We start from the raw sequence: 17471 nt of genomic DNA on the forward strand, positions 1-17471 counted from the left end.
TTCCTAGCACCCCTGCCTCACACCATCTTGTGCACTTTATGTATTTTAATTGATTAAGAAATATATGTATTTAAGATCTATCAAGTGTTTTAAATGATTCAGGCATGATTGTCAGCATTTAGTCAAACATGCAACAGTCATTGATGTAGGTACTATACTCTCCTTATTTTACAGGTCAGATAATTGAGACAGAAAAAATAAGTAACTTGATCAAAGTGCAGTTGACTAGTTGAGTACAAGAGATAGCACAGAAACCAAAGGAATGTGGCTTCCTCCCTAATCCAGTAATTTTGTAAATGCAATCTTGTTAATGAGATATTCTACACATGAAAACACACACAGACACAATCTCTGAGGTTCTTACTATATCTTTTAAGACAACTTATTACAATCTGTTCTAGCATTAACTCCCAGCTCCTAGTGGTTGGAATTGACAGACTTTATTTTCTTGGGCTCCAAAATCACTGCAAATGGCAACTGCAGCCATGAATTAAAACATGCTTGCTCCATGGGAGAAAAGGTATGACCAACCTAGATGCATATTAAAAAGCAGAGACATTACTTTAGCAACAAAGGTCCGTCAAGTCAAAGCTATAGTTTTTCCAGTAGTCATGTATGGATGTGAAAGACGGACCATAAAGAAAGCTGAGCACCAAAGAATTGATGCTTTTGAACTGACATGTTGGAGAAGACTCTTGAGAATCCACTGGCCTGTAGGAAGATCAAACCAGTCAATAATAAAGGAATATTCATTGGAAGGACTGATGCTGAAGCTGAAGCTCCAATACTTTGGTCACCTGATATGAAGAACTGATTGTTTAGAAAAGACCCCATAGCTGGGAAAGATTGAAGGCAGGAGGAGAAGGAGACGACAGAGGATGAGATGGTTGGATGGCATCATCAACTCGATGGACATGAATTTGAACAAGCTCCGGGGGTTGGTGATGGATAGGGAAGTCTGGTGTGCTGCAGTCCATGGGGCTGCAAAGAGTCAGACACCACTGAGTGACTGAACTGAACTGAATAGTTAGAAGGTTATCCAACTATTAGTTTGCAACAATTTTGAAACTTCTAAATATTTCAAATGTGTTTGGCTCTGTGAAAACAAGTGTTTGATAAAATGCTTGTGTGAAATTGTGTATGTGCTGGCAAGCTTGTTGCAGGTTCTTAGCTACAGTTTGTCCCAGGCATTGCAGGGGCAAAGAATCCGCCTGTCAATGCAGGATAAGCAAGAGATAAACGTTCCATCCCTGGGTGAGGAAGATTCCCCGGAGGGGGAAATGGCAACCCACTCCAGTATTCTTGTCTGGATAATTCTAAGGACAAAAGCACCTGGTGGGCTATAGTCCATGGGGTCACAAAGAGTTGGACATGACTGAGCATACGCACAGCTGGACTTTGTAATCAGGGATTTAAATGAATCCTGGAACCTTATATCTCAGGAGGGATTTATCTTTGGTTTTAAGACTCTTTTAGCAGCGTCTTTTACATCTTTGTTTCTCAAACTATAAATCAAGGGATTCAGCACTGGGATGGTGATGGTGTAAACCACAGATGATTTTATCAGTGTTGGGAGAATACAGGTAGCTGGGTCGTGAGTAAAGGAAGAGCAGAGTTCCCTGGTAGATGGCCACGGATGTCAGGTGAGAAGCACAGGTAGAGAAGGTCTTCTTCCTCCCGCTGGAAGAACAGATCTTTAAGACTGAGAGGAGAACGTAAAAGTAGGAGATGATGATGACGATGAAGCAGATAATTTCCACTGAGCTGCCGTATGTGGAGAGGAGTCACTCATTAAGTGACGTGTCTGTACACTATAACTTAAGCAAGGGAGGCAGGTCACAGAAAAAATGATTAATGACATTTTTATCACAGTATTTCAGAATAAATGCAAAGGGTGTGTGCACCAGGGAACTCCTATTGCCTCCAAAGTATGACAAGACGATCAACCATATGCAGATGCCCCAAGACATCACAGCCGTGTACAGTAAAGGGTTACAGATGGGAACATAGCAGTCATATGCCATGGCAGCCAAGATAAAGGATTTGGTATCTGCAGAAGCACAGAAGAGATAGAACTGCAGGGCACAGCCATGACAGGAAACTGAGTTGTTCTGAGAGGAAGTTGACAAGCGTTTTGGTAACGATGACTGAAGAATAGCAAAGGTCTACAAAGCATAGGTTACTAAGGAAAAAATACATGGGGGTTTGAAGGTGCAGATCAACCCTGATTATCATCATCAATCCAATGTTCCCCATTAAAAGCATAGAGTACAAAGTCAGAAACAGGAGAAACAGGGCAATCTGCAGTTCAGGACGAGTTGGAAACCCTAACAGGACAAACTCTGTCACCAAGGCACAGGTTCCATCCAACGAGTCCATATTCTGTGCTGTTTTCTTCTTATGAGAATTCTAACATCCTAAGATGCTATGTTGATAGAAAGAGAAAAAGAATAGATATAATTATGAGGTTATTTTATTGTTTCAACAAAAAAACAAGCAATCAAGTCAAGAGTCCCAGACCAAATCTCCTTCCAATATAAATTCTGAGAAACATATTTCAGAATCTAATAGCTTTATCTCATGGTCGATAGTTTTATTTGTTTGATTACCAGCTAGTTCTTCCACTGGACAGACATCTGCAGATAACATCTCATATTTCTTACTTTTTTTAATTCTCAAGTATAGACCTATAGCTAGTACAGAGGATTAAATGAATAATGAAGTAATAAATGAAATGATGATAAGAGGAAAATATATGTTATTAAAAATATGTTACCTTGAGTACATCTTGTGCTGATAATTCTAGAAGAATGTACTCCTTCTGTCCAGTATTTAATAGATAATAGTGTGTTGTACTCTTGACTGCAATTAGAGTGATACAATGAGATATAATTCAGCTATTAAAAAAATAATAAAAGCAAAAATGATATTAGTGAAATGAAAGTAAATGTCAGTAAACATCAGCTGAGAACATGTTTTAGACAGAAACGAGTTTAAGGCAGTTCCTTAGATCCTGGCAAGATACTAAGTCAAGGAGATTAAAGTGATTAACTGCTTTTCTCTGGCATTCTTTATCATTCTTGGCTTCTAGTAAGTACAGCATAAATATTAGATGACTGAGTAAAGCGGGCAAAAAATTAGTATTGTTAGGACCAAACTGAAGCCAGGACAGGCTCTAAAGGGCAGGCTAGGCCTGAGGTTTAGTCTCTAGGAAAGCTGAGGCACTGGGAACTCCCGCAGGCAGTGTAGCTCAACCAATCAGAAAAAAATCCCCGTAGCCCCCCCACCCGTGCCAGACCTGAGCCAATCCGGATGGGGATGCAAGGTTTAAAAGTCCCACGTGCGTGTATGGTTTAACCAATCAGCTATGCTGTTACAGGAACAAAGAACCGTCTGTATAAAAGTAGATGTGATTCAGAGCTCGGGGCTCTCGTCAAGACTCCACTGCGCTGGATAAGACTTGAGCCCTAGGTCGAGCTAGCAATAAACCCCTTTATGCTTTTGCATTGCTGTGGATGTCTTATTCTCTCAGTTTTGGGGACTCGGACACGGGGCATAACAGTATTAAGTTAACTTCTCACCTTTAAAAATCACTCTATATAGCCTCCTCACTAATTATATATGTGAGCAAACACAAATAGCTGTTTTTAATTTTTATTCTAATATAATTCAGGATAATTGAGTCTAAGAATTTTGTCAATTTCTGTCTCTGTAATCTCAGAGATTTTCTGGAAGCAAGGAGAATTTGAACATGACTTTGAAATATAAAACTTTTTATTGTAACCTTGAAGGATGACTTGGAAATCTATAAAACAAGCAAGTGAAACCTCCAATGAGCTTTGTTACTAGTGCCACAGTTGGCTAGAACAAATGGTTGGGATCATTCTCTCACTTATATAAAATTATTGAGACAGCTACAGGGCTAAGATCTTCATTGTTGCAACATCATCTAATCACTAAAAGTATGCTCTACCATAGGCACAGAAAAGTCTAAGAGAATTAGAAGGGTTAGGATGCTGTCTTATGTTATTACCTTAAAGAGTGTGAATGAGATGCAGTACCTTGTTAGAATAGTAATTAATTTATTCTTATTTTGCCTATTTTCAAGGTAATCAGAGTATTTAGAAATGATAAGACCTAAATTTAGAGTTAATAAGCATTTGGTTAGAATCTCATATTAGCCACGTGGACTGTATGACCTTGCACAATTATGTGTGTGTGTGTATAGAGAGAGAGAATCTGCTATACTTAATACATATACTATATGTATATTATTACATATATTTAAAATTTTACTATAATAATGACAACAGTATTTCACATGGTTTCTCTGCCAGGTTAAATTAGCAAAACTATCTATCTACACTTTCTTGCTGTCTCACTTTAGATAGACTGGCACATAATAGGTAGAGAGTGAAGATTAGTTTCAATTACTCCACTGCTCTCTGCTCAGCAGTAAAGAATCCATTTGCAAAAGCAGGAGATGTGGGTTCAATCCCTGATCTGGGAAGACCTTCTAGAGAAGGAAATGGGAACCCACTCCAGTTATTCTTGCCTGGAGAACCTCATGGACAGAGAAGCCTGATGGGCTACAGTCCATGGGGTCACAAAGAGCTGGACACAACTTAATGACTAAACAACAACAGAAACAACTCCACTGCTCTCACTTATCCCTAGCTAATAATTAGAACTATGTCATAGATTTTTAAAATAATAGTTATCATTTATATAATGATTGTGATGTGAAATGCAATATTCTAAACACTTTACATATAATTTGTTTACTTGTCACACAAAAGTATGCTAACAAAGTTTCACAGCAGTTGCAGTCACTGTCATCTTTCTCTTACAGTTGAGGGAGCTAAAGCACCGAGAGCTGGAGAGCTAAGCCGTGATGAAAATAGGATCGGAGCCCAGGCTCCTGCCTCCAAAACTTCAAGACAGATTGGCTGTGTAAGCTAGATTCTCATTATTGATTCTGTATATTGCATGGGAACATTGAAGCTTAATGTTCCGAGTCACTCCGCAAGTAGTTGACAGGTATAATTCAAATTCAGATATGTGTGAAGTCAGAGTTCACGAGGACAGCCATGAAGGTGCTTAGAGAATTAACAGTGCAGCCTCTGTGAGACAGGCTGTGGTGCAGACTTGCCGAAGACAGGGCAGAATGACTCAGTTTTTCCTGCAAACACAGTCCATTGCTCTCGGGGATTCACGGCAAGCATCCTTCCAATAGACCAAGAAGGGTGTCCCTGGGGGCTCAACCCTTAAAGAATCTGCCTACAATACAGGAGAATGCCTACAACTCAGGAGACCTGGGTTTGATCCCTGGTCAGGAAGACTCCCTGGTGAAAGAAATGGCAACTCATTCTAGTATTCTCACCTGGGAAATCCAATGGACAGAGGAGCCAGCCGGGACCACAGTCCATGGAGCTTCAAAGAGTTGAACACGACTTAGTAACCAAATCACCTCTACCACCACCACCACCATCGATGTAGAGAAACGTGAGTGAGAAGAGAAGCACGAGGGGAAAAGTCAGAGATGAGAGTAGATCTTGGATTCTTGCTTTCAATGGGAATGACCAAAAAGATTCAATCAAACTTAAGTGATTTGCTAAATTTTTCATAAATGTATAGCAAAACAATGTTAGAATAGAAAATAAATTAATTGATACTATCATCTTTCAGTTCGCTACATGGTAGCCAATCATGTTTCAGTTTATTTCTGTTAACAAAAAAAAAATTATTTAAACAAGGTGAGTGTCTCGGATCCCTGTAGCAGCTATAGAAGACTGACACAGGTAGATTTATTTGTGGATAATATGCTAATACATATGATTTCGTAACTATTTTGACACATGTCAGTGGTCTCAGATCCATAAAAGTCTATTTTTGCATCAATAAAGCCAATCTGGTAAACACAGAAGCTACTTACCCAAGAAGGAGACATTTTCCTATTACCTAGATGAATAATTTCACCAATAGAACCAAGGACTTTTATATACATTCTCAAGTCATTAGGGACCTAATAACTGAAGATTCCAAACATGTTCATTTCCAAGAGATTCCTAGGGAATAATCAGTAGGTTATCATGAATTATTATTTTGAAACAGCTTCATAATTATAATAGCAATTCTATTAGCATTAGTTTGAAGAGGCAATTTTTACTCTCAGTAATATTGTGGTTGTTTTTTTCTGACACTTGAAATCCCACTAGAGTCCTACACTCTAATACTGTAGAGGTTCTTTTAAATAGTTCATATATTTTAAAATGTAGCTCTCATTTAAATTATTTCAAAAACCACAAGGAAGTTCCTAAAAATGTTACGATATCCTCAGCACTGAAATGTAATATTTTTTGTTGCACTGAAGGGTGAGACCAGCGGGGGCTGCTATAGAACCTGTTATCATAGGTGCTTTCTGAGAAGATGAAAGGACTTTATTTTTAAAAAATTATCTATCTACCTATCTATTTACTTTTGGCTGTACAGTGTCTTCCTTGCTCTGCATGGGCTTTCTCTAGTTGCAGAGAGTAGGGCTACTTTCTGTTGCAGACAATGGGCTCTAGACCGTGGGCTCTAACATCACAGGTTCAGCAGTTGCGGTGCACAGCTTAGACGGAATGTGGTTTGTGGTTATCTTCCTGGACCAGGGATTGAACCCATGTCCTCTGTAGTGGCAGGTGGACTCTTAACCACTGGACCACCAGGAAAGTCCCAGAAGGACTTTTAAATAAGAGTCGTATGCCTGGGAGCATCAAAAAGAGGCGAAACCATACCAGTTACTAAATACAGTTTTTCATCATCAACTTGATTGTTCTAATGTGTGTTTTGTATGACAGTTTCACTAAAGCAATAATATTTCAGCTGCTCTCAGAAAAACTTGCAGAACTTTTGGTAATTACACAGTACTTGGAGAAGGCAATGGCACCCCACTCCAGTACTCTTGCCTGGAAAATCCCATGGATGGAGGAGCCTGGAAAGCTGCAGTCCATGGGGTCGCTGAGGGTCGGACACGACTGAGTGACTACACTTTCACGCATTGGAGAAGGAAATGGCAACCCACTCCAGTGTTCTTTCCTGGAGAATCCCGGGGACGGGAGAGCCTGGTGGGCTGCCGTCTATGGGGTCACATAGAGTCGGACATGACTGAAGTGACTTAGCAGCAGCAGCAGAGTACCCAATCTGAAAATTTGCATGGCTGCAAACACAGAGCTGTCTTCCTTTCACAGCATTTGCCAGATTTTAAATTGCTTGAAGTGGGGAGTTAAAGATGTGTCAAAAACCTCTGAAATACAAGAGTAGACAATTCTATATTACTTTCATGCTGAAGAGACTAAGAAAGCTCGAGTAGTTATGTGAAAGTCCTAGATCACTATGCCCTAGTAAGAGGGGTGAACTGGAGATACAGTGCATGTTGCCAAAACCAAAAGAATCAGTCTTCTATTGAATGGAGCTTATCACTCTTAATTGCATCAGAAAAATAATTGAAGCTTCACTGCTTTGAGAAATCCTGTAGAACATCTTTGTTTGTTTACAGTAATAAAAGAATTACTAAGCATGATAACAGGAAATATTTTATGCCCATAAAAGAGGGAAAATGCCAAAAGCAAATACACATTGAACCAAAATTGGAGTTGGCAAGTAAGAATTTTAAAATAATTCTAAAACATCCTAAAGAAAATTGTCAAAAAAAATTGAAAATGACAAAGTTGGGAAGCATTTCGCAAATTATTGGAAACCTTAGAAAATAAAATTGAATTGAAAAATGCATCTAAATTAGCAACTTATTGAATGGATTTATTGATACATTGAATTTTTAAAAGCGAAGAATTGGATGAAAAGTGACAAGGTCAAAAGGGTTTGTATTAAGGACCTTTGGTTTGGAACTTGCAACTAATGTGGTAAAGGAGATCATCAAGAAAATATATGCTGCTGCTGCTGCTGCTGCTAAGTCGCTTCAGTCGTGTCCGATTCTGTGCGACCCCATAGACGACAGCCCACCAGGCTCTCCCGTCCCTGGGATTCTCCAGGAAAGAACACTGGAGTGGGTTGCCATTTCCTTCTCCAATGCATGAAAGTGAAAAGTGAGAGTGAAGTCACTCAGTCGTGTCCGACCCTCAGCGACCTCATGGACTGAAGCCTTCCAGGCTCCTCCGTCCACGGGATTTTCCAGGCAAGAGTACTGGAGTGGGATGCCATTGCCTGCTACTTCCATTCAAATACTTAAATGCTCACCATGAACCAGCCTGAAGAAAACAGAGTTTCCTAGCAAATGCTCTTTCACATTGGCACTGCTTGAGAGGAATGAACTTAAATAAGTGTTTCCCATATACTGTAGATCCTGGAATTCTTACATCTTTCAGACGATAGATGGCACCAGAGACAACTATCTGTCTATGGGACTCTCTAGGAAAGAACACTGGAGTGGATTGCCATACTCTCCCCCAGGGACTCTTCCTGACCCCGGGACTGAAACTGCATCTCCTGCAGTTCGGCAGGCAGACTATTGCTGAGCCACTGGGGAAGCCTAAATCCCTTTATACACAGAGTCATATACATATTTCCAGAAGGAGTTGAATGCAGTTAATATCTTGAAAAAATTGTATGAGATGGCCGAGCTACCCTATGAGTAGTCAAGTAAAGCGTCTTGTGTCCCTTCAGAGGTGAAAGGCAGTTGAAATGGGCGCTGAACAGAATATATTGGCTAAATCTGGCTGCAGAATACTTGACATTTGCTAATGGAATGAAGTCAGTAATTTCATTGCTATTGCCTATGGAGCCTTCATAACTAGGGCTACGGCGTTAAGTGTGTGATCATATGGTGTCATTCATTATTTCCATTTTATGGCCCGGCCAAACTGAGTTGTAAAATGGAAACCTGTTGGGAGCTGATCCCCGCTCTTCCTGAATCCACTTGATCTGGAGAAAGGGGATGGATGAAGGTGGAAGACAAAGCAACGACACAAACCAAGGGCCCCAGGGCATTGCGCGGTTCCTCGGCGCCCGGTGGGGTATGCGTCCTTGGTCCCTGATCCTTGCAGCTTGTACCCCGGGACTGGGAACATGCTGCCTCTGGACCAGCCTGTACTCTCTGAGCCCAGACGGCCTGACCAGAGGCAAAGCAAAGGTCCTCCTGCCTTCCTGGGGAGGCCAGGGCTGCTGGGGCCCCGATCACCTCCGACTACAGGAGGGTCCAGCTTACGGCCATTCTCTCCCAGATGATCCCCAGTCTGAAGCTGGGGCTGTGCAAGGCCAGCCCCCAAGGGGAGGCGTGCAGGGAGCCTGCGGGCGGACAGGTCTGCGCAGGCTCGCCGGGCCTCGCTCTTTACACAGCCCCGCGGCCGCAAGCTGCCAGTGTCAGCCCGGTGAGTCTGCTCCTCAAGTTCGGGCTGCAGAGGCTGATGCGGGTACAGAAGGACGGGGAAGACGAGAAGAGGAAGGCGCTTTCTGGCCCTAATTACTAAAAAAAAAAAAAATTCCCCTTCTCATTCAAATGGTTCTTGTATAATAAGTTTAAATCTTAGAGGACCCCCTTTTATTTTACACTGGGTCATTTCAACTGTTTTAACTGTGTGCTTTAAAAGCTGTCCACGACCTACCTCTTGAGAAACCTATATGCAGGTCAGGAAGCAACAGTTAGAACTTGACATGGAAAAACAGACTGGTTCCAAATAGGAAAAGGAGTACATCAAGGCTGTATATTGTCACCGTGCTTATTTAACTTCTATTCAGAGTGAAGTGAAGTGAAGTCACTCAGTCGTGTCAGACTCTTTGAGACCCCATGGACTGTAGCCCACCAGGCTCCTCTGTCCATGGGATTCTCCAGACAAGAATACTGGAGTGGGTTGCCATTTCCTTCTCCAGGGGATCTTCCCGACCCAGGGATCGAACCCAGGTCTCCCACATTGCAGGCAGACGCTTTTAACCTCTGCACCACCAGGGAAGCCCATTAGTTTACATAAATATAAGAAACATTAAATTCTAAAGTATTTTCTCTGGTATTCATGAATTTTTCACTAATTAAAAACCCTGTAATAAAATATCTTTGGGTAACAACTAGACATGGAACAACAGACTGGTTCCAAATAGGAAAAGGAGTACGTCAAGGCTGTATATTGTCAGCCTGATTATTTAACTTATATGCAGTGTACATCATGAGAAACGCTGAGCTGGAAGAAGCACAAGCTGGAATCAAGACTGGCAGGAGAAATATCAATAACCTCAGATAAGCAGATGACACCACCTTTATGGCAGAAAGTGAAGAGGAACTAAAAAGCCTCTTGATGAAAGTGAAACTGGAGAGTGAAAAAGCTGGCTTAAAGCTCAACATTCAGAAAACCAAGATCATGGCATCTAGTCCCATCCCTTCATGGGAAATAGATGGGAAATAGTGGAAACAGTGTCAGATTTTATTTTTTTGGACTCCAAAATCACTGCAGATGGTGATTGCAGCCATGAAATTAAAAGACGCTTACTCCTTGGAAGGAAAGTTATGACCAACGTAGACAGCATATTGAAAAGCAGAGACATTACTTTGCCAACTAAGGTCCGTCTAGTCAAGGCTATGGTTTTTCCTGTGGTCATGTATGGATGTGAGAGTTGGACTGTGAAGAAGGCTGAGTGCCGAAGAATTGATGCTTTTGAACTGTGGTGTTGGAAAAGACTCTTGAGAGTCCTTTGGACTGCAAGAAGATCCAACCAGTCCATCCTAAAAGAGATCAGTCCTGGGTGTTCATTGAAAGGACTGATGCTAAAGCTGAAACTCCAATACTTTGTCCACCTGATGGGAAGAGTTGACTCATTGGAAAAGACCCTGATGCTGGGAGGGATTGAGGGCAGGAGGAGAAGGGGACGACAGAGGATGAGATGGCTGGATGGCATCACCGACTCAATGGACCTGAGTTTGAGTGAACTCTGAGAGTTGGTGATGGACAGGGAGGCCTAGCATGCTGTGATACATGAGGTCGCAAAGAGTCAGACACGACTGAACGACTGAACTGAACTGAACTGAACAGTCAAACATCAAATATGGAGTCAGACTCCTTGTTACAAGTTTCTTTTCATGAAACGTAGCATACATGTGCAGCTGAGCAGTTCTATCAGCTTAATTCCTGACACTAAAATTTTTGGATAATGGCTTTCTTTCATTTTGTAACTCTGTCAATGAATATTGTGGTTGTTTAGTCCCTAAATCATGTCTGACTCTTTTGCAACCTCACGGACTATAACAGGCTCCTCTGTCCATGGGATTTCTCAGGCAAGAATACTAGAATGGATGGCCATTTCCTTCTCCAGGGGATCTTCCACACCCAAGGACTGAACCCTTATATCCTGCTTGGCAGGTTGATTCTTTACCACTGAGCTTCCAAGGAAGACTGTCAGTGAATATAAATATGTATGAATACATATGCATTGCATATATACTTTTTACATTTACATATAAATATATAAAAATCTTAAAACTCTGTAATAAATCAACAGCACAAGTAAAATGTTAGAAAACAATTTGAACAGATAATTCAACAAAGAGATATAGAGATGACAAATTACACTATGAAAAACAGTGTGAAATTACTCAGTTTGATTAAGAAAAGTTCAAAATTAAAAATTAACATATCACTAGACACACTAAGGGTGAAAAAAATCTAATGAAAACAAAACAACAACAAAAAACAATGCACAGATACTTAATGCTGGTGATGATTTAGAACAAGTGAACTTCTGTGCATTTCTCATAGGAATGAGAAATTGAGACAGCTTCTCTGAAGGTTGGTGGTTCATTATAAAGTTACTGGAACACTTACAAAACACATTTATCCAGAAGTCCCACTTTATAGAGAAATGAAAACTTGTATTTACACAAAAATCTATTACCAAACATTCAGGGCAGCTATAACAGTGAAATTCTTGAAACAGCCACGTTCATCACCCAAGGAATGAGTAAACAAACTCTGGCATATTACAGAGTGTGATACATTGCTGAGAAATATAAATAAACAAATTATATTGATGCAGGCAGCAATATGCTGAATGCTTTATGCAAAGTGAAAATTCAGACTTAAAGGCTTTATGGTTCCATTTATATGACATTTTGAAAACGGCATATGGACAGAGGACTGGTCAGCTGGTAGTAAATTAGTAGGGTATTAACTAGAGAGACAAAAAATGAGAATTTTGGAGAGTTATCAAGCTGTTCTGTATTTTGGTCATGTTTTGGTAACATAAGTGTGGATTTGTCAGACTTCTCAAAAAGTTTACAACAAAAAAGTGCATTTTAATTTGCATGCAAATTTAAAATATTATAGAATGTATTTTAAAATGTTACCAATTAATGAAAATATCTCTATGATATTATACATGGCCATTCCCCTGAACGAGTCTAAAGAGGACCCTTTATCCTCATTTAACAATCAATTAACTTTGACAACTAGACTGCCATGGTCAGCCTGTGGGTTGAGAAATAATCTCAGTTAGATGCTGGCAGGTCTTTGTCATTCCTGGGCCACTTGTTTGTCACAGACACTCTCATACACCTAATCGATACAGTTTGCAGAGAGGGACACACAGATGATGACAGTAAGATTTAATGGTAAAACAAAACATGCCTGTTATGTCACAGTTGTCTGAATGATACAAGCACAATACTGTTAAAATTGTGCTATATTTCAAATATGATAAAGTGATCCTTTCCAGACTAGAGAACAACCCATTCTTCCTTAAAGGCTATTTATAAATATTTAACTAATTTAATCTTAATGATAAAATTCTAGTCATAGGAACTTATTATCATGATTGGCTGAACATTCAAAGGAAAGATAGATTGAAACATAACTATAGGTCAGTACCAATATAGGTATTATTAATCAGAAGCAGAGCATATCAAGAAAAGTTGGTGAGATTACATGGAAGAACTAAACAAAAAAGATCTTCACGACCCAGATAACCACAATGGTGTGATCACTCACCTAGAGCCAGACATCCTGGAATGTGAAGTCAAGTTGGCCTTAGGAAGCATCACTATGAACAAAGCTAGTGGAGGTGATGGAATTCCAGTTGAGCTATTTCAAATTCTAAAAGATGATGCTATGAAAGTGCTGCACTCAATATGCCAGCAAATTTGGAAAACTCAGCAGTGGTCACAAGACTGAAAAATGTTAGTTTTCATTCCAATCCCAAAGAAAGGCAATGCCAAATTATGTTCCAACTACTGCACAATTGTACTCATCTCACGTGCTAGCAAAGTAATCTTCAAAATTCTCCATACCAGGCTTCAGCAGTACATGAGCCATAAGCTTCCAGATGTTCAAACTGGATTTAGAAAAAGCAGAAGAAACAGAGATCAAATTGGCAACATCTGTTGGATCATTGAAAAAGCAAGAGAGTTCCAGAAAAATCAACTCTGCTTCATTGACTACACCAAAGCCTTAGACTGTGTAGATCAAAACACACTGTGGAACATTCTTAAAGAGATGGGGACACCAGACCACCTGACCTGCCTCCTGAGAAACCTGTATGCAGGACAAAAAGCAACAGTTAGAACTGGGCATGGAACAACAGACTGATTCCAAATTGGGAAAGGAGTATGTCAAGGCTGTATACTGTTACCGTGCTTATTTAACTTATATACAGAGTACTTCATGAGAAACGCTGAGCTGGATGAAGCACAAGCTGGAATCAAGATTGCTGGGAGAAATACTAATAATCCCAGATGACACCACTCTTATGGCAGAAAGCAAAGAAGACCTGAAGGGCCTTTTGATGAAAATGAAAAAGGAGAGTGAAAAAGTGGGCTTAAAGCTTAACATTCAGAAAAATAAGATCATGGCATCCAGTCCCATCACTTCATGGCAAATAAATAGGGAAACAATGGAAACAGTTACAGACTTCATTTTGAGGGGCTCCAAAATCACTGAAGATGGTGACTGCAGCCATGAAATTAAAAGATGCTTGCTTCTTAGAAGAAAAGCTATGACCAACCTAGATAGCATATTAAACAGCAGACACTACTTTGTTAACAAAGGTCCATCTAGTCAAAGCTATGGTTTTTCCAGTGGTCATGTATGGATGTGAGAGTTGGACTATAAAGAAAACTGAGCCTCAAAGAATTGACGCTTTTGAACTGTGGTGTTGGAGAAGACTCTTGCGAGTCCCTTGGATTGCCAGGAGGTCAAACCAGTGAATGCTAAAGGAAATCAGTCCTGCATATTCATTGGAAAGACTGATGCTGAAGCTGAAACTCCAATATTTTGGCCACCTGATGCTAAGAGCTGACTCATTTGAAAAGACCCTCATGCTGGGAAGATTTAAGGCAGGAGGAGAAGGGAACAAAAGAGAATGAGAAGGTTGGATGGCATCACTGACTCGATGGACATGCATTTGAGTAAGCTTTGGGAGTTGATGATGGACAGAGAAGTCTGGCGTGCTGCAGTCCATAAAGTGACAAAGAGTCAGACACGACTGAGTGACTGAACTGAATTGAATTGAATCATAACCTGTGGAAATAGTTTTCCCAACTTTGGTTTTACCATTATTTCAAATAATGATGATGGGGTCATATTCTTTGTAAGCCAAATTGTAAATAAAATCTGCAAAGCCTGTTCAACAATGCCTTTTAATGTTAAAATCATATAGGAGTAGCAACAAATTGGATGACAAAATGAAACACTTTTTTAAAAATAACCACAATATTTGTAGATATTTGTGCAAAAATGCTGTTAAATATCTAGCTATAGGATTTTTAATTATGAAATCCACGCCTACAGAAGCATGTAATGCTTTTCTTTAAAATAAGACCTCTTTAACTGCTCTCGCATTGACACCATGAGTATATTAAATTCTTGCAAAGTACTAAGAGATGTGTCTGTAGTCACAGCTGATTATATTCACAGAAGTTCATATATAAGATGAAGTTGTGTTGAATACATACACAGCAGAGGAAAGCACTGTTTAAACATTGAAGTGCTCAGTCAAAACACACACATTAAAATACCAAAACCTGCATTTCTACCACAGAAGAGCTTCTTCACCCGCTGAAAAGCCACTAAAAAGGTACTGTCTACCATCATCAAACACTGTGAAACATGAATGTGTATTTTTCTTCTTTAGAATCATATTCAAGCCTGTGCAACAAAACACATTTATTTATTTCACACAGCAACACTTCTGGTGGGATGGTATGGCTAGCCATGTGCTTTTAAATAAGCTTCATACTCATTTTAATTTTGTTTTTTAAAAGAGTGAAAGGAAAAAATAGTAGCTAAATGACTTGCTCTACATCTGGTAAAGAGAAGATTAAAAACCAGTGATCGAACTCCTGGGACAGCAGTGTTCCACGATTTCGTAAAACCTTCTTTACTAAGTAATGCATGTGTATGGAATCTAAAAAAAATGATACTGAAGAACCTATTTGTAGGAAAGGAATGGAGACATGGATGTAGGGAATGGACTTACACATTTGGGGAGGGAGAGTGAGATGAATGGAGAAAGTTGCATCAACATACATACACAATCAGGCGTGAGATGGATAGCCTGTGGGAAGTTGCTGGGCAGCACAGGGAGCCCAATGTGATGACCTGGAGGGATGGGAGGGGGAGGGGAGGGAGCAGACACAGGAGTAATTAAGGCTGATCTGTGCAGTGCTGTAGAAGACTCCTAAGAGTCCCTTGGACTGCAAGGAGATCCAACTAGTCCGTCCTAAAGGGGATCAGTCCTGGGTGTTAGTTGGAAGGATTGATGCTGAAGCTGAACTCCAATACTTTGGCCACCTCATGTGAACAGTTAACTCACTGGAAAAGAATCTGATGCTGGGAGGGATTAGGGGCAGGAGGAGAAGGGGACGATAGAGGATGAGATGGTTGGATGGCATCATTGACTCAATGGACATGAGTTTGAGCAAACTCCAAGAGATGGTGAGGGACAGGGAGGCCTGGTGTGCTGCAGTCCATGGGGTCACAAAGAGTCAGACATGACTGAGCAACTGAACTGAACTGAAAAATATAGTATAAAAAGAAGTGGTTAACTTCTAAACTGGGAAATGCAGAGATCTTTAAAACTTTTTCTCCAATAACCGTGTGGCCAGTATTTAAAACATTTTAAAATAAACTCATCACACTACTGTTTTCAGCAATAATTTTCTCAGTGTTGCAATCACATCCTTGTTCCAAAGGCTGTATATCATGGGATTGAACATCGGAGTCACTATGGTGTAGAACAGAGAGAGGAGTCTGTCAGTCCTGCAGAATGACTGGCTTTGGGCCTTAAGTATGCAATGGTAGCAGATCCAAAGAACAAAAGGACAACCAACAGGCGAGAAGAACACGCGGAGAAGGCTTCGGCTCGCCCTCTGGCTGTTGGTGACCTCAGAATAGTGGAAATGATTCTGCTGTAAGAGGCAAGGATCAGCAAAAAGGGACAGCAGCAAACAACAGAGCTACTGCATGGACTGACGGCTCGTGTGCAGAAGTGTCTCCGCAGGCCAGCTTCAGAATGGGGGGAATGTCACAGAAGTGGTTAATCTCGTTCAAATGAAACGCAGAGAGAAGATCTGGCACGTTTGCCTATCTGCACTGGGAGTCCACTGACCCAGGAGCCCACAGCCGGCTGGAGGCACACCTTTGGGGTCATGACCAGGGGATAGTGCAGAGAGCCACAGACAGCCACACAGTGGTCATAGGCCATCACCACCAGGAGGAAGCACTCAGTGGCTCGGAGGATAAGGAAGAAGCACATTTGGGCAGCCCAGTCCAGCACAGAAATGTTTCTGTCCTGAGTCCAAAGGTTCGCCAGAATCCTAGGGAGAGTGACAGACACGGAACAGATTTCCAAGGAGGAAAATTTTGCCAGGAAAAAATATGTGGGTTTGTGCAGTCCAGGGACAAGCCTAGTTAGTATTATTATGAGGCTATTTCCAGTTAAGATAATGATGTAAATGATGGAGAATACCCCAAAGAATAGCCCTTGGAGGTCTGGAAGGTCAGAAAACCCCAGGAAAACAAGCTGTATCACTGTGGATACGCTGTCTTCTGCTTCCATCTCTTCATTTCTCATCTGTGGGAATGATCCAGTCAGAGGTACTATTATTTCACTTTCATTAGCTCTTGTTTTCTTATTTATAAAACGGGATGTTGCAACTTGCTATTTTTCAATTTCCTATAAAAACCAAACCTATTACACCAGGTGCTCTAAATGTGTGATAAAGTGTGTTTTTCATCCTTATTAAACCTATCTGTAAATTAAAAAAAACTTTAATCTTTCTTTTTCTGCTGTATACAATATTTATTTAGTTCTGAAGATAAGTGATTGTAATTTTGCTATTCGCCTCAACACTCAAAAATACAAATTCTGAATTTAAGTTCCTTTATGAAATAACTTGATATTTGCATTTGATGTGTTATTCTTTTCACCTCTTCATTCTGTTTTTCATTATCAATTCAAAATTAGTGTTTTTTTGCTCTTTTAAATGTCTTAAG

At 40.4% G+C, this 17471-nt stretch overlaps 2 pseudogenes; both read right to left on the bottom strand.

Annotated features, from left to right (window-relative positions):
* Nucleotides 1-1438: 1438 nt before the first annotated feature.
* LOC138094694 (olfactory receptor-like protein OLF1) lies at nucleotides 1439-2379 on the bottom strand (annotated as a pseudogene).
* A 13729-nt stretch (nucleotides 2380-16108) lies between these two features.
* Nucleotides 16109-17049, bottom strand: LOC138094720 (olfactory receptor 10AG1-like; annotated as a pseudogene).
* Nucleotides 17050-17471: the final 422 nt, after the last annotated feature.

The sequence above is a fragment of the Capricornis sumatraensis genome, chromosome 18 (assembly GCF_032405125.1).
Source record: "Capricornis sumatraensis isolate serow.1 chromosome 18, serow.2, whole genome shotgun sequence".
Classification (NCBI taxonomy): Eukaryota; Metazoa; Chordata; class Mammalia; order Artiodactyla; family Bovidae; genus Capricornis; species Capricornis sumatraensis.